The following is a 23,597-nucleotide window of genomic DNA, read 5'->3' on the forward strand; positions in this document are numbered from 1 at the left end:
CCTTCCACTGCCTCCCCCCCCCCCTCTCCTCCAAAATATCTGTTATCTCTTCTCTTCTCACATCAACATGCTTTGGTGACATCTCTCATTTGCCAGCAGAGAAAGGAAATGCTTTTTTCTCTAATTCGTTAATCTCCTGTTTTTATAATCTCTCTGAATATTGCCCTGTCTCTCGGTTGTTATGAATGCAAACACATTTACTCTCCCCACACAACTCGCCAAGTCTGAAAATTAGCTCTTAATTCACACAAGCATCTACAGCTGTCACTTGATGACTGGCGGCTAAATGTGTGAACAGGCTCTGCTGAGAAGCCCTGTGGTTTGTGAAAGTTCTGTCTGTCCAGAGCAGGAGTTGTTATTCTGTGGCCCTCCGGAAGCTTCCGGACTCCTCTGACCATTGGCCTTGCTGGCTGAGGTTGATTGCTGGAGTCCAACAATGTCTGTAGTGCCACAGGTTAGTTAACCCTGGAGTAGAGCCTAGAATGGCAATAGCCTTGAGCTAAAGTGGAAGTATACAACATTCCAACTGGGCAACCGATTTTGTGTTCTGTCAGTGGTAGCCCATTTGTATGGTGCAGTCGTCTGTTGATGTTGTAGTCAACACACGGTTGGCATATGTGTAATCACAAAAGTGATTCCAAGCTTCATGAGAAACGGTTTCAAGTACTTAGGAACTAGCCCTTCAGGAACTGAGCTAAGTATTTAAATTTGTGCATGTTGATGTCAGACTTTTATGAAATGCCCACCACCAGCAAAACACACACAAAAGAACTGCAGCTTTTAACTCCTTAGATGGACTGCTTAAAAAAAACACACAACTTCTTTATTGCTGAAAAATACATCCCTGGTTAACACTTTTTAAAGAACTATTTTTAACCTTGGACTTGCTGCCCAGTGACTTTTTTCTTGGTATCTTGGAAGAGGCATTCTACTCTCTCTCACCAGGTGGGAAGCCTCTCCTGAAATGGCACCTGTTGAAACATTTACCATCTGCATGTAGGAAGAAATGAAGTGTGTTTTTCTCTCTTGGTTTAGTTACATGCAGACTTCTGCAGAATCAATTGATTAATTAACCAATTAAACTAATTTGATAATGAAACAGATCTTTAATCCGGAGATTACAAACGAAGAAGAGGAGGAGGAAGAGTAAATCTTGTGGTGCCTCAAAGGCTTATAACGTGTTGTGGCATAAGCTTTTGTGGACTGGAGCCCAGATCGCTCTGCATGATGGCAGCCATTGGACTTGTATGGAAATAGAATATACTAACTTGGCTAAAGGGTGCCGTTGTGTTTCTTAGCCTGGCATTGCTGCAAACTGGCAAATACCGAAAGAGCAATTTGAAGGGTGACAGATGTACATCCAGTTGGCATCCCAGTTGTTGCTGGGGTCCAGTTTCATTCAGCCCAGGAGCATGTCAGGGATGATCTAAGTGCACCTGTCGTGTGAGAGCCAGGGTGGTGAGAATGTTGGACTGGGTCCTGGGAGACTAGGATTCAAATCCCTGCTTGGCCATGGAGCTCACTGGGTGACCTTGGGCCAGTCACTGCCTCTCAACCTAACCTACCACACAGGGCTGTTGTGGGGATTCATTGAGGAGCAGAACCATGTATGCTGCCTTCAGCTCCTTGGATGAAAGGGTGGGATATAAATGCAATAAATAATAGTCTCTCCCTGCACTAGACCCCACTCCTGTGTGTCATGCAATAGCCAATGAACTCCAAGTCACAGTAATAGCTCAGTGGTACAACTCCCATTTTATGAGTGGAAGGTCCTAGATTCAACCTCTGACATCTCTTGGGTCATAGGGCTGAGGAAAAACGGGAGACACGGAAAGCCATTTGCGTAAATCAAGCATAGGGAACCTGTGGCCCTCCGGTTGTCGTTGGACTACAGCTCCCATCATCCCTGGCCTTGGTGTCTGGGGCTGACTGGAGTTTGAGTCCCATGATATCTAGAAGGCCACTGGTGGACCAATGGTGTAGTCCATTATAATGTAGCTTCCTGTAGAAGCTGCAGCTCACATGTAGACTAGCCAGAGGAAGGTCTGCTTAGCCAGACTAGCCAAGGGGGAAATGGCTGGTTCTCTTCTTCCTCCCCCAGCCCCTCAATATTTCCCTGATTTGGCCAACAAGGAGACCGGTTACAGCCTGACTTCCCAACAAGAGCCTGGTGTTCCAAATCACAGTTCTCAGCTTAGGGGCTGGAGTGAGTTTGGGGGGAAATGCAGTCTTCGCAGGTAGTTCCAGTTGTACATCCCTTGTGATCGGGGGATAGTATTTGTCTGTCTTTCCCTCCAATTTCATTGGCTTCTTTTCCGCTCACCCCAAGTTCATGTCCTTTCCCGTGGTGCCAAAAGGAACACTTTCTTAGTGGCCAAAAGGGCGTGTTGAGTCTGCATGTGTGTGTTAAATTGGCAGCAACCCTTCCAACTGACAATCTTTGGTAACAGGCAAGGTAAATAAGTTTCTTAAAACTGATATCGCTGGCTGTTGTGCCACGTATTAGCTTTTCCTGTGATCGTTAAATTTATCCGCTGATTTGCATGATGTTTGCTGCCTTTTTCCCTTCCCCCCATGTTCTTCATTATGGGCAAAACGGCTTCTCTGACTTCAGTGGCAATAATTTTATTCCATGTCCTCATCTGATCACATTTTTAGTGACTTGACTGGTGGCTTTTTTGACACACACATTTCTTTGCAAGAGTGGAAGATTCAAATGGGATTGTCCAGATGCCCTGGTCACTATATAGGAGGGGTACAGAATCTCAGGTCTGGCTTGGGTGGGGAGCAAATGCGGCCCTCCAGGCCTTTCTATCTGGCCCTAGAACTTAATTCATAGTAGCAATGAATGGATGCCAGTTGAATGCACTGAAACTGCCATGCCTGCCCAAATTCAATTTTTTAAGCTTTTTTAGTGGAATCATAGAATTGTAGGTTTGGGACAGACCAATGCAGGAATCACAGCTAAATGCAATACTAAATACAAGTATAATAAGGATGCTAAATTAGATAACTTTCTAGAGCATCAAAAAAGTTTCTGATGGAAATTACTCTAATTTTCCAATTCAAGGAAAATCTTCCGATTCAAAATATCCCTGAAATCCCACATCACTGATCGTAACAACTGTGTTAGTTTTCAAGGAGACACAAGACTCTGTAATTGTGTGCGGGTGTTTGTATGTTTTGCTATTTGCTTGTCTTTTTATTTGAACTCTCTGATGTTATTTTTAGAAACTGTTTAAATTGTCATTGCAATCCGCCTTGAGAACTCACCTGGTTAAAAGGCACCCGGGTGGTGTCAGGCGCTGTACATCACGATGACTTGATAACAGCACCAGTTTGAAGAACTTTGCAGCTGATGCTCTGTTGGGATTGTGGGAACACACAGAGAGAAGGGCTGCAGCTCAGGGGCAGAGCATATGCTTTGCATGCAGAATGTCCCAGGTTCAATCCCTGCCATCTTCAGGTAGGACTGGGAATGTCCCTTGTTTGAAATCCCAGAGTGCTGCTGCCAGTCAGTGTAGACAGTATTGAGATAGATGGACTCAGTGGTTTGACTTGATACAAAGTAGCTTCCCAGCTTGGTATAAAGTTGCTCCACCCACTTTTGCATCTGGCCACGCCCATTTTTGCATCTGGAAGGTTGTCCACAAGAGAATGTGGCCCTTGGATTGCAAGGTTCCCCAACTTTCACCTTTCAGGAACGTGGGACATATAAGCAGACATGCATACGTTTTCTCTGCCAACAAGTGGGGTGTTTGAACAGAAGAGACCAAAGGTGCTGGGGTCTTCAGCATCGGGTGTGTGTGTGTGTGTGTGTGTGTGTAGTGACTGACAATCCCCAGATGGCTCTCTGCTTCCACAGGAGTCAGTGTGGGTTGCTGTTTCCCCCCCCTGTTGAGGGGCTCCTGTCGCAACTCTGCCATGGATGATGGCTCCTTTTGTCAATGCTGTCAACAGAGGACAAAATGAGTGGGCCCCAGAGACAGTATATTCCCCCCACCCCCCATCTCTTATCCTGGAAGTCTGCAAAGGCTGAGATGTGTCATTTTGGCCTGGAGGGGAAGGGAGGGTCTTTTGCAGGGAGCAAAAAAGAATAATTCTCCAGGTGTCTCTGCAGAGTTGCTGCAAGAAATTCTTACAGTCTTCAAATTTGCATTTGTTGCACTGTTTGGTAAGATTCTTCTCCTCCTCCTCATGGTGATGATAAAGTTCATTAATGACCTTTTGTGGTTCGTTGCTTTCACATCCAATATTTTTTTAAAGAACTATAACTGTGTTGCACAGCTGCTCCTGTGTTTGGCACAGCCACCAAATGTGTTGAGCAGGATCTATTCAAGGTTGGAGATGGGTTTTTTTAAAATTATTTTTATGGAAGTTGTAGTCCAAAATAGCAGGAGGGCACTAGGTTGGTCAAGACTAATCTAGATAGAGATATCTGGGTTTGGGGCAAGCTCTTGCAAAACAGTGACTTGCCACATGCACACAACTAAGCAAGTGATTGTTTGACAACTCTGCTGTACTCCAGCTCCTTCTGTAAGTTTTGGGTTAATATGCTAGGAAATCTGCTTCTTACTGGAGCATTTCCTTTTTTCTTTCTTTTCTTTCTTCTTAAATTAAATTTGCACCTTGCCCATCCTCTCACAATGGCACCTGCAATTAATGGGGAAAATCCAACCTAGGAAGAATGATGGACTTAATGGAGAGTTTCCTACAATCCAGGTTTCTTAGCTCAACCACCTGGGATGCATAGGCCAGGGACTCCCCACATGATGCTAGACTCTAGCTCCCATCATCCCCAGCTATGGTTGCCAGAGAATCCCAGACCCTGAGTTTTCAGAGTCTGGACCTGAGACCTGGGAGAGGCTCCTGATGGTGTCATGGAGCGGCCCCCAGTGACATCACAGGGACAGGCCTCGGAGACAGGTTAATTAGGAGAGGGTAGCAGAGGAAGGCAGACCTCCCCACACCCGAGTGTCTGTGCTATAATTTGCAGCCAGCTCCTGCCTAGCTGAAGCTTGTAAGCTTGTAAGCTACATGTACAGTCTTAATATTATTATTTTAAGCAACAGTTGCATGCCCTCCACCTGCTACTTGGAGGGGACTAGGCAAACCTGGAAACTTAAAGTCAGATCTGACTGGGGGGGGGACGGGGGCTGATGGGAGTTGGTGTCCAGGAGCAACTGGAAAGCCCCACTTTGGCTATCCCTAGGGGTAGGACCTTTCTGGAAATTAAGCTTCAAACAGGCCTCTTGAGATCTGGGATGCTGTGCTGGCTGTGTGAGATGTTTGAAAGTATGGCTTTGGGTGGGTAATGGAAGCAGCCATGTGTGCTCTGGGGTTCCTTAGATTTCGGTTCCTTTTAGGAGCCCACAGTGTCAGTTTTGCTAGCGCTGGGTAGCATCATCCTTACTGTTCTCTAGGAACCCCTGAATTGGCAAAACCAGCAGACTTTAGGGCAGCACAGGTCTCTGGTGCGCACCACTCTCCAGAGAAAGGCTCTGGGTTTTGCACCATTCAGGAAAGGGCAACAAAACAGCCAGCCGCTCTGCAGGCATCACCGCCTCCTCTGGCTTCCGCGAATCTGGATTGATTCATCTGGCATTTTTCTTATACCACCTCCCCCAAATAGCCCCCATTCCAGTCCTCTCCTCCCTCCCTCCGTCTTTCTTCCTTCCTTTCTTTTTCTTTTTTTTCAAACGTGGAGTTCAGTCGCTCGCTCACTCCTCTGTCTCCCAGCTGAGGCCTCTCATGCAGGTTTCAGGCGGATATGATAATGCGGGAAGTTGAACTGGCCCCATTACTGCGCCACTGATGGTTGGATTGATAAGGGCTTGATAATGGTGGAGATAGCCAAAGCTCAGTAGCCAATCGCTCAGCCTCTTCTCCCATTAACATTCCCCACCACGGGCTGGCTCTGGAGCTGCCTATCTCCTCTCCATTTCCACTCCTCCACTAGATAAGAATGGAAATACTGACTTCATAGCTCACTGATTAAAGTGTCTGGATTTCTTGATAATACACAGATAAATTATGTTTTTCAAAAAAGAAGGTAGGGATGGGAGTGTGAGGGCAGAGGAGGGGGGGAAGGAAAGAGCGGTGGGGGGGGGAAGAGAGCCTGAGTTGTCGTGCCCCCTCCCCACAATATTTCTTGTGTTCTGCCCCATGTTTCAACTACATAAAGGCCTGGCTCTTCCGGAGCGCTCTAAAAAATTCATTGTGGCCGAGACAATTAAAAAAATGCAAGCATGCGTTGAGTGAGCCTGATGCCTTTTTAAGCGACGGTGCTGCAAATGAGACGATTGGAATTTGCTCCCCCCCCCCCCTTAGCTGTTGGAGGATTTTGTCCTTTTTTCTTTTTCTTTTTGCTGGGGATGGAGCAACCTTGAAGCACCAATTTTGTGTCTGTGTGTGTGTCTCAGAGGAAAGGGAGGGCCAGTGGGGGTTTGGGGATCATGCCAAGGAAGACATTTCTCCCCCACAGTGCCCAGTGAAAGAGTTTTATTATGGGTTTGTGTGGCTTTTGTGGCCCCTGGGCAAAGGAAGTACCGGTAATTTAAACGGCAGACAATTTTCTCTGGGCTTTTGATCCCAACTGCTCTGGCAAGGAAATGGGTGCACTTCATAAAGGGACACCCTATATTGTTGTTTTCCTTTGTAAAGAAAAGATCTGGGTAGCCCAGTGGCTAAGGGAGTGGGCAGAAAGCCTCAGGTTCAAATCTTTCTTCTTCCGCACTGGCCTTGCCAGGTGAACTTAGAGGGACTCACCAGTCTCGGCTTTCACCTCCTGGCTGTCAGCTGCGGATAATAAATAGCCCTGGCCTTACAGGCTTCTTTAGTGATTACAAGTGAGCACAAAGTTCTTTGACCACTCTAAGGCATTCATAAAGGCCACATCTGCACCAGCAGATAACAGCACTGCTATACCCTTTCTAACAGCCATGCCTTCATTCAGGAAAGAACCCCAAAGACATTCCCAAAGAATCCTGGGAAGTGTAGTTTGTTGAGAGTGCTGAGAGTTGTTAGACCTTCAGTCCCCTCACAAAGCTACAATTCCCAGAGTTCCTTGGGAAGAGGGATTTGAGGGTTAAGCCACTTTGGGAATTGTAGTTCTGTTAGAGGAATAGATGTCTTCTAATAACTCTCAGCACCCTTAACAAACTACACTTCCCAGAATTCTTTGGGGAAAGCAATGACTGTCTAAAGTGGCCATAGACTACTGCTACTATTACAGAGTTAGTGATCTCGAGCTCTTTTTGCATGTGCAACAGAAATTCCTCGAACCAAGATTCCTTGGTTACAGTACCCAAGTTCGGTCTCATCACAAAATCTCCACCCACATCCCAGGGGAACTCTGCGTGCCATTGCTAACACTTTCTACACTGGTCTATGGGAGGCTGTAACCATTTTACATCTCCATCTACACATGATGTTAGTTGTATGTTTAAACGAGCATCCTTGTTTAACCTAGCTGCTTTTAGTGTATGTTGGGGGGGGGGTGCCACTTGGATTGTAGCTTTGTGAACTCTTGGGTACTTGGAGTTTAGGGACTGCCACAGACAGAGCCAGGGGGTCTGATTGTGATGTGGGCTTTGTGCCAGGAGATATTTTACTCTCCTTTTCAGCTCGGGAGATGCGTTTTGTCCTTGTGCCAAGAAGGGTGATGCTAAGGGGTTTGCCCCTAAATCAGGTTGACACAAAGGTCACTTTCCCCACTCCTACAATGGGTGGTTTAAAGCAGGGCATGGGTAGATGTCTGTTTCCCCCTTTTTGAATGCCCTGGCATGGGAGTATTCAGGATTTGATTTGAAGACAAGTTCTTCTGGATAAAACTGCAGAGCATCGATATGAACACTTGTGGCACACGTAGTCCTTGTAAAAATGAGGATGTGTCTGAACATGTGCAGAGAGTCATTTTTAGCTGTGAGTATCCACAACCAAGTCTGGGATTAGGGGCAAGACTTTCATTTACAACTCTATGTTAATGCATAATTAAAACAAACTTCCCAAAATACTTTGTGGAATTGCCCTTTTAATTGCTGTTTGGCAGAATGGGAATAATTTTGCCCTTTTCACTACTCTTTTAAAAGCATCCTGGTTTTTTACATGAATGACTGCAAAGCAGGATTGCAAGTTAGCCTCTTGCCCATTCTGCTGGGATAACTTTTATTTATTTGCTTGTTTTTACACGTCTATCCTATCTTTCCTTCAAAGGGCTCAAGGCTGCATACCCAGTTCTTCTCCCTCCCCATTTTATCCTCAAAACAACCCTGTGAAGTTGGTTAGGCTGAGAGACAGGGACTGGTCCAATTTAACCAACTGAGCTTCCTGAGTCAGGATTTGAATCCTGGTCTCCAAGGTCCGAGTCCGACACTCTAACCACTACACCACACTGGCTCTCCAGTTCCTTCTAGAGGAATAAGTTTCCAGATCCCCTGGGGAACATCTACCCTAGCAAGACGATACATGTACAGTGGTACCTCAGTTTAAGAACAGCCCTGTTTACAAACGACTCGGTTTACGAACTCCGCAGAACCGGAAGTAGTGTCCTGGTTTGAGAACTTTACTTCTGTCTAAGAACGGAATCCGAACGGTGGAAGGGCACCGGCGGCGGGAGGCCTCATTAGAAAAAGCACGCCTCGGTTTAAAAACGGTTTCGGTTTAAGGAGTGACTTCCGGAATGGATTAAGTTCGTAAACTGAAGTACCACTGTATATGGATTGCTGTTAGGATCTGGCAAATGTTCAATTCTTATTTGCACCGCAGGACTTTAGCAGCAACTCTCTTCATTTCCAGTTCAACACCTAAACATTTTTTGCAGGTGTTCGTTCAGTACATTGAAAATAACCCATCAAGGAAGGGGGTAAATTCCAAAATCCATAAATAATCACCTTTTAAGGGGCTATATATATATATATATATATATATATATATATGCAGGTTTTGGTGTCTTCGGGTGTCTTCCCGTGTCCCGAAGACACCAAAACCTGCATTCCTGTACCCGTGAAAATCTACGAAAGCATATATATATATATATATATATATATATATATATACACATATATACACACACACACACACACATACACACCCTGTGCAAAATAAATGTCAGTCCTTAATTGTTCAGGGTTTACTGACCTTTGAAGTTATCTCTCTTTCAAATCTCAAGTTTTCTTCCCTCTAAATTTTCTAACTAAAGACCAAGCAGTATAAAGTTCATTTTCAATGAGCTTGCCCCATTCCAGTTGGGCTGTTCTCTTCTCTTTATTTTATTTTTTTAAAGGAACTGTGATAAAAAGCAGAGATAAGTCCAGGGCTGTTTTGTGTAGGAGTTGATATCTGCGTTATCTATCTCCCTTTTTCACTCTCTGAGCAACTCTGTTGTTTTTTACTCTTATCTCGCTCTACCAAAATGCCAAGAACAGAAAACACACAAACCCTGGTGCCTTGATAATTCATGGAACTGGTGATAAAATGTTACCATTAAATTAAAATTGCACATTATTTTTTTATTTTTTATTTTTGCAAATGAAGTCAAAACACAACCCCAGGAACAAAAAGAAAAAAGAAAACCCACAAAAAACGCAGAAGCAGGAGAGAAAGAATCCTGCTCATGAGAATAGAATGGCTGACTCTTTCTCTCCCCTCCCCCCACTTTTTTTACTCTTTGGTCACGTAATAAGATCTGGAATAGGACTTACTCACATGTCTACATGTTTCAGGGTGGGGTTGGCGGGATGGGAGACTCCTTTCATTCCAGGCCCACTGTGCAAGATAGCAAGGAATCATTATTTTGAGCAAATTGGCGTAGGGCCTAATAGATTGGGAATAAGGGTCTGATCCACCACAACTTTCTCCAGTGCAAGCCATGCTGAAAATGAAAACCTGAAATGTGTTTGAGTTGAAAAGGAGGCAGAAGGTTCCTGCAAGATCCTTTTATTGAGCAAGATTTGCGCTTATGATGGTACATGGAACAGTTTTACGTGACCCTACTTTCTCTCCTGTTTGTGCCTTGCAAATGTTTTGGGGACTGCTTTGTTTCCAATCAGTCATGTTCCCTAGTTTTCCTGCTAAAATTGAGTCACTTTTCACACCACAGACTGTTGTTTGTTTGCCCTTCTTTTGTTGCAAAAGAGTGCTCTTCCATACTACTGCTACAACAACAACAATTTATTAAATTTATAAATAATGAAAAAAATCTAGCAGACAATCCTGGAAAAAAAATATATATTGAAATATCCCACCCAGTGACAAACTGCAGCTGCATTCTGGAGGCGCCTAGGTAGGATACTGTTTTTAGTGTTTGTGTGATTTGAGGGTAGGGGATTACTTTCTTCAGTGATGTACTCTGCTGTAGCTCAGTGGCAGACTACCTGTTGGAATGCAGAAAGTCCCAGATTCAATTCCTAGCGTCTCCAGTTAGGGCTGGGAGAGACCCCAGTCTAGAATTAGGAAGACAGAAAAGCCTTCTTAAAACAAAAGGTAAAGGGGGTGAAGATGATAATTCAGACCAAAACAAACAAACAAGCTCCTGCACCGTCAAGGGTACTCCATTCACTTTGGTAGCAGGATGTGATCTGAGATTTGCACCTTTCCATGCATGGAGATGCCTCTTCCATTGAAGTTCATGGGGAAGCCTGTGTGCAGAAGAGCTGTATTGCAATGCAAGAAGGGGCCTGCATTGGGACAATGAGCGAAACTAAGGTAGGCAAGTGGAGAACGTGGATAGAGAAGTTCCCCCCAATACTACTGGAACTGAGGGAGCTGAATGTGGAAGATTCAGGACAAACCAGAGGAAGGGAAGGGCCAGCACCTGCTTTTCACTCGGAAGGTACCAGTTCAATCCCCGACATCTCCTGGTAGGACTGGACGAGAACCCTGCCTGAAACCCTGGAGAGCCACTACTGAGCTAGATGGCTCAATGGTCTGACTCAGTATAGGGCAGCTTCCTATGTTCCTAAGGACTTACTCCATTCGGTAAACTATGGAATTTGCTACCACAGGTTGCTTAGAGGCAGTATGCCTCTGACTACAAGTTGCTGGGGAGCTCAAGTGGGGAGTGTGATGTTGCACCTGTGTCCTTCCAGTCTTCTGAGAGGCATCCGATTGTCCACTGTCAAGAAACGAGATAATGGACTAGATGGGCCTTGGGACTGATCCAGCAGCCAGTCTCTTCTCCCATCTTCTCAGGGAGATGCTAAAGCTGTGAAAAGTTTTCAGTTTGCTGAAATTGCTATGTTTGAGGGAAGTTAAATTAAGTTACCCTGGCTCTGATCTTGCTGTCCAGCCTCTTAGGAGATTTCTTACTGCTTATGTGTTGTCATGCACAGCTCTCCTCACTGTCTCCCCCTGCCTCTTCCAAGGGGTAGCACACTCCATGTGACTTCGACGTTGCCTAGAATTCTCTCCCCCCACCCCACCCCTGTGCATATTGAAGCTACTCCATTTATATTTTAACCTTGATCATTCACCGTTGCCCTAAGATGGTATAGTTCTGCTTTGACGTATCTCAGCTACAGGATTTGGTCTGCTTTGGAATCCTGCTTAATACCTTATTCCCTTTGGAGACGGCGTCTGTTATCTGGAAAATGTTACCTTATGAAATTGAAGTGATATAGAAAACCAACGTTGAAGGAATCACTTTTTTCAGGGATTGGAAGTTTATATTCTCTGCCCCATAAGGAATGTGAGAAGACCCGTCATAATTCCCCGTATGTCTCTCACGTAAGTGTTTATAGTTACAAGTCTTCAGGTACAAGTAGTGGAGCATTGTTACGGAGAAACAATCGTGTTTTTAGCAGACAGACCCACTGTATCCTGAGGCTTTGTCTGCTCTTTCCTGCCAAGGGCATGGGTTGGGTTAAATGTCAGTACACTTCACTCCAGCTAAACAAACAGTAAGGCAACATTTCTCTTAACGTTTGAAAGCTGAAATGAAAATCTCCCACCATCTTTAAAATGGCGTGCTTCGCGTGGTTTTATTTTTTTGGTATGAAAGTGAAATAATGGCCTCACTTCAGAGGCATCTGTTTCTATTCATCTATACCTAAGTGTGTCCCTGTTCTGAGTGTGCCTCCAGACTGGAAGAAGAAAAGGCCAGAACACTTAATTATATAGAGGTGCAGTGGGGGACCTCTTCTGTGTTGGAATCACTGGAGCCTTTGACTTAACTGATTTCTTTCTTTCTTTCTTTCTTTCTTTCTTTCTTTCTTTCTTTCTTTCTTTCTTTCGTGTTTTTAATTACTTATTCATTGAAGCAATTTGTTGGCTGTTTGGGAAATATTGCCTGAAATCAAGGGTGGCAAACCTCAGGGCTGTATATGGCCCTCTAGGTCTCTCTGTCTGGCCCTTGGGACTAGCCTCAGACCACACCTCTCCTTGGCCTGGGTTTTCTGGCCAGACTAGAATGTGCCCCAGATCTCTGATAATGCCTGGATGGAGGAGAGGAACTAGCCTAGCTGCACAAAATTCAAATTCACATTCATTGTTCCACCCACTTTTGCTTCTGGCATCATCCGCCATTGGTATTGCCCCTCGGGAGGTTTCCCAGAAGGAAATGCAGCCCGTAGGCTGATACAGTGGTACTAGTTGATGCCTTTCTGGGGAAACATTGAGCAGGGAATTCTTCATAAAATTCTCTTCAAGAGCAAGGAAGACTTTGAAACCCACACTCACACCCCACTGCCATGTGGCTTGTGTAACATCCCCGTTCTGTGGGCTGCATCTGATTTTATTTTTTTTAACCACCAGCTGAGGAAACCACAAAGGAATAGAGCTCATTCTTTTTTATTTTTTTATTTTGCGTCTCTCAGAGAACTGTTTCCTCCAACCTCAAAACCACCTTTGCAGCAGAAATGTTTCCCTTCCTTCCACCTCTTGGATTGAGTGCAGAGTAAATTGGGGCCTCTCTTATTATATTATGTTTGAATGGCACCAGCAGGTTTGTCCCCTCCCCCCCCCGTCACATAATAACATGAGGCATTTTATCTATAGACTTGATAATGTAGTAATGTGCAAGTAACATGTAGTAATTTTAACTATAGACTTGATAATGTGCAAGTGCAGTAACATGTAGAATTTGCAAACACACTGGGTTTTGCAGATGCACTCATGTTGTGTGCCTTCCCAGTAGCAAGCATAAGTTTTGCTTCTGCGTGGTGTGTGAAATGTCCTTTTGCATATGTAACAATAATGCAGTGAACTCACACTGGCTGCTGTTGAGGGTGGTAATGAAAGAGATGCTCTGCACAGGTGGTTCATTTCAGTCCTGAGTTTGTATTTCCTCCTGATGCTTCTAGCAGGCAGGTGGGGAAACCTTTGCCAATCTGGTGCCAGCTGTGTTGACCAGGGTTGATGGGAGATAAAGTCCAAAAGGTCTCTGAAGTACCAGGTTGGTAAAGGCCAACACAGAGGCAGTAGGTTCCCATCTGCTCTGCTCTCTCCATATCCCTGTTCTTCACAGAGAGCTATAGAATCATGCAGTCTCCCGTAACCCAAATTAGGGTATCCTTGCTGAACGTTGGGGCCAGTGCATTTCACGCTTAACCTAGAAGTGTTGTTGCCCTTACTGCAAATGATTCAAGATGATGTTATTACAACAACAACCCCTCCCCCACCTGCTACCCTCCAGATGTTTTGGGCTACAACTCCCACCCAGCTGCATCTAGCATGGCCAATGGCAAGGGACTATGGGAACTGCAGTTCAAACTGGACGCCACCAGTACAAATTTCAGATCATTCTAACACAAATGGAAATGGGAGCAGAAATCACTGATCCATTCCATGTCTGGGACAAAACCAATCCAGCAAAGACAATCAGCATTCACTGTTGTTGTTTTCAGTCTGCTAATGATACATAATTGTTTGTGCCCCCGCCCCTTTAATCCTTTGCATTGAAATGAATGGAGTAGAATAATGGCAACGTAACTTATACAGTTTATGTAACCGATTATGTAATTTTGCCACAATGAGTTGCAAAACCAATAGCACAGGTAGTTTCTGCCAGAAGATGAACCACAGCAGTACAGAACCGGGCTGCGTGAGACAAATACAAGGCACAGCAACAGAGATGGTTCCCAGGTGGGTGAGTCAGTGGGCCTGAGAAGGGTGTAGACTCATCGTTCTGTACCAATAGGAAATGTCTCATGTTCAGATTATTTAGAGAGATCCCTGCTCTTCCTCGGCTGGAGGTCAGGAGGCTGACTGCCTACAGATCCTAATCTTCCCCATTCCAGCGCTGCACCTCTGTCCTCTTGCCCACACCTCCAGTGCTTCACTTGTGGACAAGGTTTTCTTTATGAGAGTCTGAAGATCAAACACTTTTTGTGCCATTTTGATCCATTTGTTGCTTTCTTTTCCCTTTCTCTCCATGTTTTGGTCTTGCTCACCTGTCTTTATGTGTAGCTTATTGGTAGCTCAAATGGGAATAACAGGGAAGAAGATGAGCCAGGATGATTTCCCAAGGCCCCTTTGGTTGCCTGCATGTCCTTCCCATTTATACCAGCCTTCCCCAAGCTGGTCTCCTCCTGCTGGTTTGGACGGTGACTCTCATTGGCTTCAGCCAACAGAGACAGTGGGCATTATGATGGAAGCTGAAGTCCAAAATAACTGAAGGGCACCAGGTCAGAGAAGGCTGTATTAGATACCATTCCCTGAGCAATTTCAGTTCTGCATAATATATGGAGCAAGATATCACACCTAATTACTAGTAAACTGCCTTCCTTCTTACTCTCTCCTTGGCATTGGATGGCTGCTTCACCCTCCCATCACACAGAATTGATTGAGGTTTTTATTTTATATTTCGACAGTCAGTCTAGGAAACCGGGTTGTTGTGAAGAGACACATTTTGTGTTGAAAGTATTCCTGACACTATTCTTGGTTCCTGTTAGGGAGATGTGAAACCATTTTGAACGGCAATGCAAATGCTAAGCACAAATTTATTTAGTAATTATTACATACGTTGAAATGCAGTCTTCCCCCCTCCATGGAGCTTTTAAAATGTTAATTTTATTTTTTGCAATATTGAGCGATGGAGAGAATTAGAGTCTGTAGCTATCTCCTCTCCTCACCACCCGCCTATGAACACACCCCAGCCCTCTGTTCCTTCCCTGTTCCAGACTCCCCTTTTCCCTACCCCTATCAGATGAAAGGCTCAGCATTGCATTAGAAGTCGCCGCCTCCTTTTTGCAAAGCAATCTTTTCCTATCCATCTGATGTGTCTGAGGAGTGGGGATAGCTCTATTAGAATCTTTCCCCTCTCTTAAAATCTATCAGTGCGTTATCGGTCCCCATCTGAAACGTAAAGTCACTTCATTGCTATTGCCCTCGTATTTTCTTTCTCATTATTTCTCTTCTTTCCTTCTCTCTCTCTCGCTTCCCTTCTTAGCTTGATATGATGTGAGAGAGCGAGAGAGCGCGTACACACACACACACACACACACACACACACACACACACGCTATTAGTATTAGTAATCGTGTCCCCTGAAGTGAAACAATCTTTTGTAATCTATCAGTGGTTTATCGGGCCTATCTGAGAGCCGAGAATGGCCGGCCCCTGAGATGGCGCCATACTCAAGAACTGATAAAGTTACAGAGTTCAGTCCGTGATGAATGTTAAGTAACTGCACCCGCCTCAGATAGGATATGGACTTGGCAGAGAGAGGAGCTCTGTCTGAAACCAATCTCCCTGATAGCGGCAGCAGAGCTGTTTTTTCTCAGGCTGTGACTCTCCTCCTCCTCCTCGCTTACCCCCCTCTTCTCTTTCCTTTCCCAAGAGATTTGGGGAACAGGGAAGGGTTTTTCTTTTTTGCTGAAGTAAAGCCAAAAAGTTCAGATGCTCTCTTGACCTTTGAGCAGCCATCTTGTTGTGAAGGGTGTCTTCAAAAACGCCTTTTGAGCATTCCACTGGCTTTCTCGCCTTCCTTCTTGGATATGTTCAGCTGAGAATAAATGTCATTAATTAGTGCTAGCGCCTAAAGGTCCTTCTGCCCCACTTTATTTTGTGGGGGTGGGTTCCTGTATGCTGCATCAGCACAGGCTTACCAGGATACAATGTTGTGGATGTGACCAGGTATAGGCGAAAAAATGAGTTTTTAAATTGTCCCGTTTACATCTTGTCAGCTGTTATGAATTTTGGCTCATATCACTCTTTTTTTGAAAAAAATACTTTTCTTTTTTTTAAAGACACAGTTATGACTTTAAAAGGCAAAATCCCCTGGCCCATGACCAATTGGGCATTTGAGCCTGATCTCCCAGGCCCTTGTCAGAAACTCGTAACACTAGTGTAGTGGTTCTTTAGCGTAGTGGTTTTATTTAGTGAAAACTATATACAAAATGCATTCTATTAGGAGATATTGCTTGCAAGGATACATGCTTTAGTCAAAAGTACATTAAAAAAAACTGTACTTATTTGGAGAAATTTGCACAAAAATGCTGATGAATTTTTGTGAGGATTTCCTGTTTGGTTTTGTTTCTTAAATGCAGATTGCTGCAGAAATGTGGAGGACAAAATTTAACATTGGGACAATGAGAATCTGCATGAGTCGAAATTGACCGATCCTTCTATCTATATAGTCTCAGTATTGTGCCATGGAGAATTAGCTTTTTTGTGGCACTGTTTGTGTGAACAAAGTGAGCCATGGAGCGTTTTCCTGATGCTTCTTAAGAACAGCTCTGCTGGATCAGACCAATGTCCTATCTAGTTCAGCATCCTGTTTCCTGCACTGGCCAGTCGCATGCCTCTGGGAAGCTCACAAGCAGGGCCTGAAAGCTATAACCCTCTTTTGCTGTTCCTCCTTGTCAACTGGTATTCAGAGGCAGGCAGCACTGCTGTCGTGACTTAGTAGTCAGGGGTAGCCTTCTCTATTATTATTATTATTATTATTATTATTATTATTAGTCACTTTTCAAAAAGTAACTCAAAGCAACATGCAATAAAAGACACACATACATTAAAATTAGCATAAAGCAAAACAGAGAAAAATCTAAAGCTCATTTATATTTTTTTAAAGGGCTGGCAGAAAATAAATGTTTTTGCCTGGCACCTAATGATATGTAATAATGGTGCCAGGTGAACCTCCCTGGGGAAAGCATTCCACAAACTGGGAGCCACTGCTAAAAAGGCCGGTTCTTGTTTTGCCACCCATCATATTGGGGGCACATGGAGAAGGGCCTCTCTGATGATTGCAGGGTCTAGGTTGGTTCATATGGGGAGGAGTGATCCTTGAGGTTCTGGGGACCTGAGTCCATTACTTTGTCTAATATCCCTTTTAAAGCCATCCAGGTTGGTGGCCATCTTGTGGTAACGAATGGTCACATTTTAACTATGTGTTGTGTGACAAATTCATCATTTCTACCTCCTCCCTGAAACTTGCATCATTCATCTTCATTTGTTCTCATGTTACGAGAGGGAGAAAAAGTCCACTTTGAATGATTGTAGAGGATATTTATTGGCTGTTGCTTTCAAAGCAGTGCAAGCTGTTCAGAATGTGGACTTATGTACACTGCAAACTCTTAGTTGTCATGGCTTTTCCCCAAAGGACCCTGGCAATTATCAGATGCTTCCTTCTCCCCACCCCACAAATAAGCCCAGTTTCCCAGGGAGTGACTGCTACAATTTGCTGTGCAGTTTAGCAATACCTCTTACCAGAAACTCTGGGAATTGTAGCTGTGGGAGTGGATTAGAGGTCTCCTAACAACTCTTGGCAACCTTAACAAACTACAGTTCTCTTATAATTATTTGGAGGCAGCCATGACTGTTTAAAGTGCCATAGAGCTTTCAATGTATGACATGAATGTGGCCTTTGTGCAGTCTGGACCTTATATGTCTCGAGGAGGTAGAAAGAATCTGAGAGACCTCTATCAACCACAATTCCTGGCTGAATCGTGGTGTTTTTAAATTAGGCAAAGAGCTCTGAAGCAGAGCAGGGTGAGAAATAGTAAAATTATTGGACTTCCGCCTCTTCCCTCCCCAGTTCTTAGCATTTTTAATCACTGGGAGCGTGTGGAGGGCAGAACGTGCAGAGGGGGCACCTGTGTTACTATGGAGACTGAAGTGGAAGGTCAGGCTCAGTTTATCATCTTGGAGCAAAATGGAGAAGGACTCCTCATTTAGAGAAAGAGAGAGGTTCCTCTTTGCTGCTGGGCGTTGCCTGCACACTTATCAGCTGCTCACACCAGACTGATATTAAACTTATCTTTGGACAAGTTTTTAAGTTGTCAGGGGAGGGCTGGAGAAAGAGAGTAGTAGAAACCAGCCCAGACTGAGGCTTTTGAGTCTGGTGCTGGGCTGATTGCGATATGATATGGGGTCTCTCTGGTGGCATACACACCATATATTTAAAGCACATTTCACCCACCTAAAACAAATCCCAAGAACTGTAGTTTGTTTGGGGTTATTTGCGCTCGTGATTGTATTGGAGCGGACATACCGCTTTGTTTGCAATCAGTGGGTGTCTCATCAATTCCTGCTGAAATCCTGTAACTTTTCATACCCCAAATGTTCCAGGGTTGTTATTTTTTGGCCCTGCTTTTCTTGCGCTCTCTAGTCTAGCTGGCAATAATAGAATAACATTAGGGAAGCATCACAGAACAGCTAATAAAGCAGAATGATATGTGTACAGTCCAGCAAAATCTTCCCCACCATTAATGCATTATGATTGCACCAATGGCATGTTGTAGAATACATACAGTACATAAATCCGCATCACCAACTTTACCTAGTTTTTATGTGCCAGCTGAAACCATGCAGTATGTATGTATGTATGTAGTCAGGCCTTTGATGGATAATATGCTTGGACCACAGAATATAGTTAATGGTGGACTTTGGGAATTGTTTTTAATTGGTTGTTCCATTTCTTATTTTGATCTGCACTGGGCAGTCTGCAGATGAGGGATGGGATATAAACAATGAACAATACATTAATAAACGACTGGCAATATTTAGCACTGATACAATGTGCTTGGTGAATACTCAAGGTGCTTCATGTATCCTAGAAATACTTAAGAACAACCTTGTAAGATAAACTGGCATTGCCATCTTTATGTTAGGAAGTTGGGGGGGGGAGGGAAGGTGAGTTTCATAAATGAATTACCTAGGGAAGAACTTACTACACACTTACGGTTCTGAGTTTAAAACCAGCCAATGTCATTGAGTGACCCCATCATTCCTAGTCATAGAGGGGGAAATATTTTGTTCTCCCTGTACATACCAACTTCTTAGGCTCCAGAGGGAAAGGAAACCCACTATGGGCAGTAGGTTTCTGATTAACAATTTTGGCATCTTTGTGGGCCTTCTATCTGTGGCTTGCGTCTGGCTGAGGGCTCTTCTTTTGCTTTTATCTGCCCAACATCCTCTTTGGTGGTATCCACCGCTATCTGCTCGCTCACCCATCTTCCCCTTATGCAGATAGGAGCTTGTCTGTATAGCTTTCCTTGGGCACATGTCTCCTCTGTGTGGAGAGGCCTCGTCCAAATGAACACATGGAGCATGAGGTAGCTTTGAGGTGAGATCCTTGGTGCCCGCCTGATATCTTCTCAGACAACAACTCCCATCAGCCTCGGTCAGCCTGGGAGCATGGTTATGCTGGCTGGGGCTGAGAGGAGTTGCTATCCAAAACATTGAGATAGCCTCAGGTTGGGGAAGCCTTCTGTACCTCCCCTTTGGTCTGAATGGGATTTAGCCTGACAATGGGGCTTCGGTTGGTTGACAGCTCAGCGTGTTTTTCTGGAACTTTCAGTCAAGCGTGGAGCAAGATGCTGTGTCCGTGGCAATATGTGTTCCTCATTAAGGGACTTTTTATCAACCTAGCTCTGAGTCCAGATGTTGATGAGGTTGCAGATTTTTTCGAAAGGTACACTCGAACCCACCTTTTCAATACCCCAGAAGCTTAGAGCAGAGCTGTCCATTGAGCAAAATCCACATAACATGAGACCTTTCTGGACCATAATATGGTGGGGGTGGGGTGCTAATTTGATTGTGTTTGTGTATAAAACCATTCAATTGGGTGGGGTGAGGAAATGTTTTAGAGCAATATTTCTTGTTTCTATATTTCAGAAATTATTGCATGGAAGAGCATTCAGATGTAGTATCTGCCACCTGTAGGAGACATTGGTATAGGTCAGGAAGAGCTCTAGTGAATGTTTTTATCAGTGCTTTTCCTCACTTTAACCTGTCCCTGTCATGTTCATGCAACCAAACACTTGGTCTAGAACCAGATTTAAAAGCCCTATACCCCCCACCCCATGCCTTAAATGGGTACAGACTGAAGAGAGAACTTGTCCCCAACTTCCAGACTGCATTGCTATTCCTCTCCTCCATGAATTTGTCCAGTCGTCTTTGAAAGTCATCCAAGTTGGTGACCACCACTTCTTCCTGCAGGAGTGAGTTCCATAGTTTAACTGTGTTCTGCATGAAGAAGTACTTTCTTCTGTCTGTCCTGAATCTTCCAACATTCAGCTTCACTGGATGCCTACAAGTTCTAGTGCTACGAGAGGGGGAGAAAACCCTTCCTCTACCCACTTTCTCCAGGTCCTGCATAGTTATGTAAACACCTCTCATTCTCCCCCACTTACTCACCTTTTCTCTAAACAGCCCCAAATGCTGCAACCTTTCCTCATAGGGCAGTTGCTGCATCTCCTTGATCTCCAGTTTCGCTTTCCTCTGGTCAAACAAACCTGGCCCAATCTGCCTCAGGAATTGCACAGTGAACTCATGCGCCCCACAGGGGATGACTAGCATCCATAGGGGAAGAGCATCCATCTTCCCATGCCATCTCCAATTAGGGCTGGGGAAAGCACCAACCTGAAACCCTGGAGGGCCACTGCCAGTAACTGTAGACAACAGTCAGCTAGATGGAGCAGTGGTTTGACTCTGTATGAGGCAGCTTCCTATGTTCTCTGCAGCTGAAACCAGATTAAAAGCTGCTGGCAGAAATAGCAGTGACTGTGGAAAAGTTATAATGAGAAAACGTTAAAGCAATAGGTGCTGGGATTTTTTTCCACCCCACCCCCTTATTATAGATCACGTCTAAGGGCTTTATTATTTACACAGATATGCAATTCATCCTCACAAAAGCCCTGAGAATTTAGGTATTAATATTCACATTTCACAGATGAAGAACTGAATTGGGTGTGTTGAAATCGCATTTGTATCCCGCTAGTATTCTAAGGAGCCAACACTAGTATTCTAAGGGCAGCCAACTATATCTGTCTATCTATCTCTATCTATCTTATCTATCTATCTATCTATCTATCTATCTATCTATCATCTATCTACACATTTTATCCTCCTAACAACCCTGTGAGGTATGACAGGCTGAGGTGGTGCCGTGTGCCCAAGGCAGCCCAGGGAGCTGCTTGGCTGAGCATGTTTTGGAACCTGTGTTTCTTTCTTTAATACCTGGTAGTCTTCTACCGGCTTGCCAGACAGAGGGAGAAAAAGACTAGCCCAAGGCCACGCATTGTAAATCACTTGGCCGAGCAGAGATTTGGACCCAGATTGTAGACCACACTGAGGTCTCTTGTCTGCCTTGTGTTCTCCTCCTGGGTTTCAAAGTGTGCCTCTCCCTCTCTGTGTGTAAAGCATCCTGCCTGTTGAGAACCCTTTTCTATTGTCTGATGGGAATGACCTCAGTTGACTGCAGGGGGAACAAGCCTCCTCCCCAGAGATTTTTGTATTATCTCCTATGGGTGGGTGTATCTATCCTATCCTGCTATCTTTGCTGCTGCAGAGCTGTTTGTCCTCGCTATGTTCCCCTGCCAGAGAGCTGCAGGTTCTCTTGGAGGAAGACATCATTACAAAAGCAGGAATAGTTGCAGGAGTGAATGCCCCGGCAATGTACCTTTAAGGGAAATTTTGCAAACTACCCCACCTCACTTCCTTCCTTTCTTGCAAGTCCCTCTCTCACACACAAACTGATCCACAGGACCAGGTGTATCCCACTTCTCCAGATAGGGAGCCTGTTCCTCTTCTCTGTCTCTCTGGCTCCCCTCCCTCCCTCTGTGGGTTTGGTGGGTATGTGGAAGGGAGGGAGATGGAACAGAGAAACTGTCAGTTGTGCTGCCGAATCCCTGCCTCCCCTGATCTCCAGGCTGGTGGGAAAGTTTGAATCTGTTGCTATTTTCTAGCTGTTATCGCAGCTTCTTATCGCTAAGCTCTTGTCTACATGCCTACTTTCGGATAGTCCAGGGTCTCTCTCTTGGAAGGCTTGTGGGGGGGGGGACGGACTTCTCTATATATAGATATAGTTGGTTTTTTTAATTTACTGGATAAATGAGAAGGATCAAGAAAAGGTTTATTGTTCAGACGCTGAAAGAAGTTTAATTTGAGTGCAATGATCAAATAATTACTCATCTAATGGTGATTTCTGCTGACCCATGTCTCTCTGCTTCCTGAAGCAAATGTTTCACATGCCGTTCCTCTAGCAGCGTTTTATCCATGTGGTGCCATTGTTCATTGGATGGTACTTTATTTTATTGAATATATTGGGGTGTGTGGAGTAGAGTACAGTAACACCTAGGAGCATAATTTGGCATGGGGGGGGGGGAGAGAAGGCGAAGGCAGACTTGGTGCATTCACTGTCACATGTTGAGTTAAAATATCAGCTGAATATCCTTGCCAGATGGTCAGTTTATAGCACAACAAGGGGTTGTTGCTGTTTATTTATTGCATGGGGTCCAGATGTGTATCTCAAAGGAGTACTTCTGTTGCAGGAGTATCACATTTCCCTAGCATCTGACATGGTAATGCTGGTCCTTACCACAGCTATGCTGTGCTTTCCTCAGAAAGCAGGGCTGTTGTAATATGGAAGCACTATTTGGGATTTGGTCACACATGTGGTGGGCACCTGTTGATGGTGTCTGCACTGTCATGAAAGATGAGCCCCGCAGCTTTCTCTTGCCCGCCCCCCACCATGTGGCTGCCCCTGCTCAGACCGCAAAGCTGTGACCCACACAGGTGCTGTAAACTAAGCAGTCCCTCTCTCCCTTTCACATTGCACGTCTGTCTCTGACTTTGACACTTTGGGTGCTTCCAGGGTTCTGAATACTGTATCAGTGGCTGGAAACTGCAGAAGGGAAAGGTGCTCTTCTGCTTGGGTCCTGCTTGCAAGTTTCCCACAGGCATCATATTTGCCACTGAGAACAGGATGCTGCGCTAGGTGTGCCATTCGCCTGACCCAGCAGATCTCTTCATATGTTCTTATTTCCCCTATTGAATCCCTATGGGAGGGATTCAAGTGCATACTGGAAATTTAGCTTTGTGCAATTAAAGAGGAGCAATGTGCTCTTTCACACTAGCACAACAAATCAACTTTAAAAACAGGACAAAAGCACTGACTTTTTGCAGTTGAGAAAGTGATGAAGTGCATGGAAAAGTATCGGATGAACAAATAATGAACAGGGAGACTTGTATATGCCCCACAAGCAAATCAGAATGTATACTGATTATAACAGAACCACCCTGGAAACAAATCAGAAATAATGCTTAATAAAGATCATACATAGTCTAACTACCATAAAAGCTTTCTGCAAGCAATTCCCCAAGAAAGTTTACATTCCTTTGTTTGTTATCTGTCTCCCCCACACAAAACACACCTC

At 44.6% G+C, this 23,597-nt stretch overlaps 1 protein-coding gene across 5 annotated transcripts in view; it reads left to right on the forward strand.

Moving 5' to 3' along the window:
* The window catches only part of ZFPM1 (zinc finger protein, FOG family member 1), a 112,076-nt gene that overhangs the window by 21,440 nt on the left and 67,039 nt on the right, over positions 1 to 23,597 (forward strand). The window contains exon 1 of one of the 5 annotated variants that reach the window (XM_082229187.1): positions 436 to 454. The exons of the other annotated variants lie outside the window; for them this stretch is intronic. The gene's annotated coding sequence lies outside the window, so the exon portion shown is untranslated. Of the gene's footprint in view, positions 1 to 435; positions 455 to 23,597 lie in introns of those variants that run through there. 5 annotated transcript variants of the gene reach the window in all.

Source organism: Podarcis vaucheri (assembly GCF_965113315.1).
Source record: "Podarcis vaucheri genome assembly, chromosome: 7".
NCBI lineage: Eukaryota > Metazoa > Chordata > Lepidosauria > Squamata > Lacertidae > Podarcis > Podarcis vaucheri.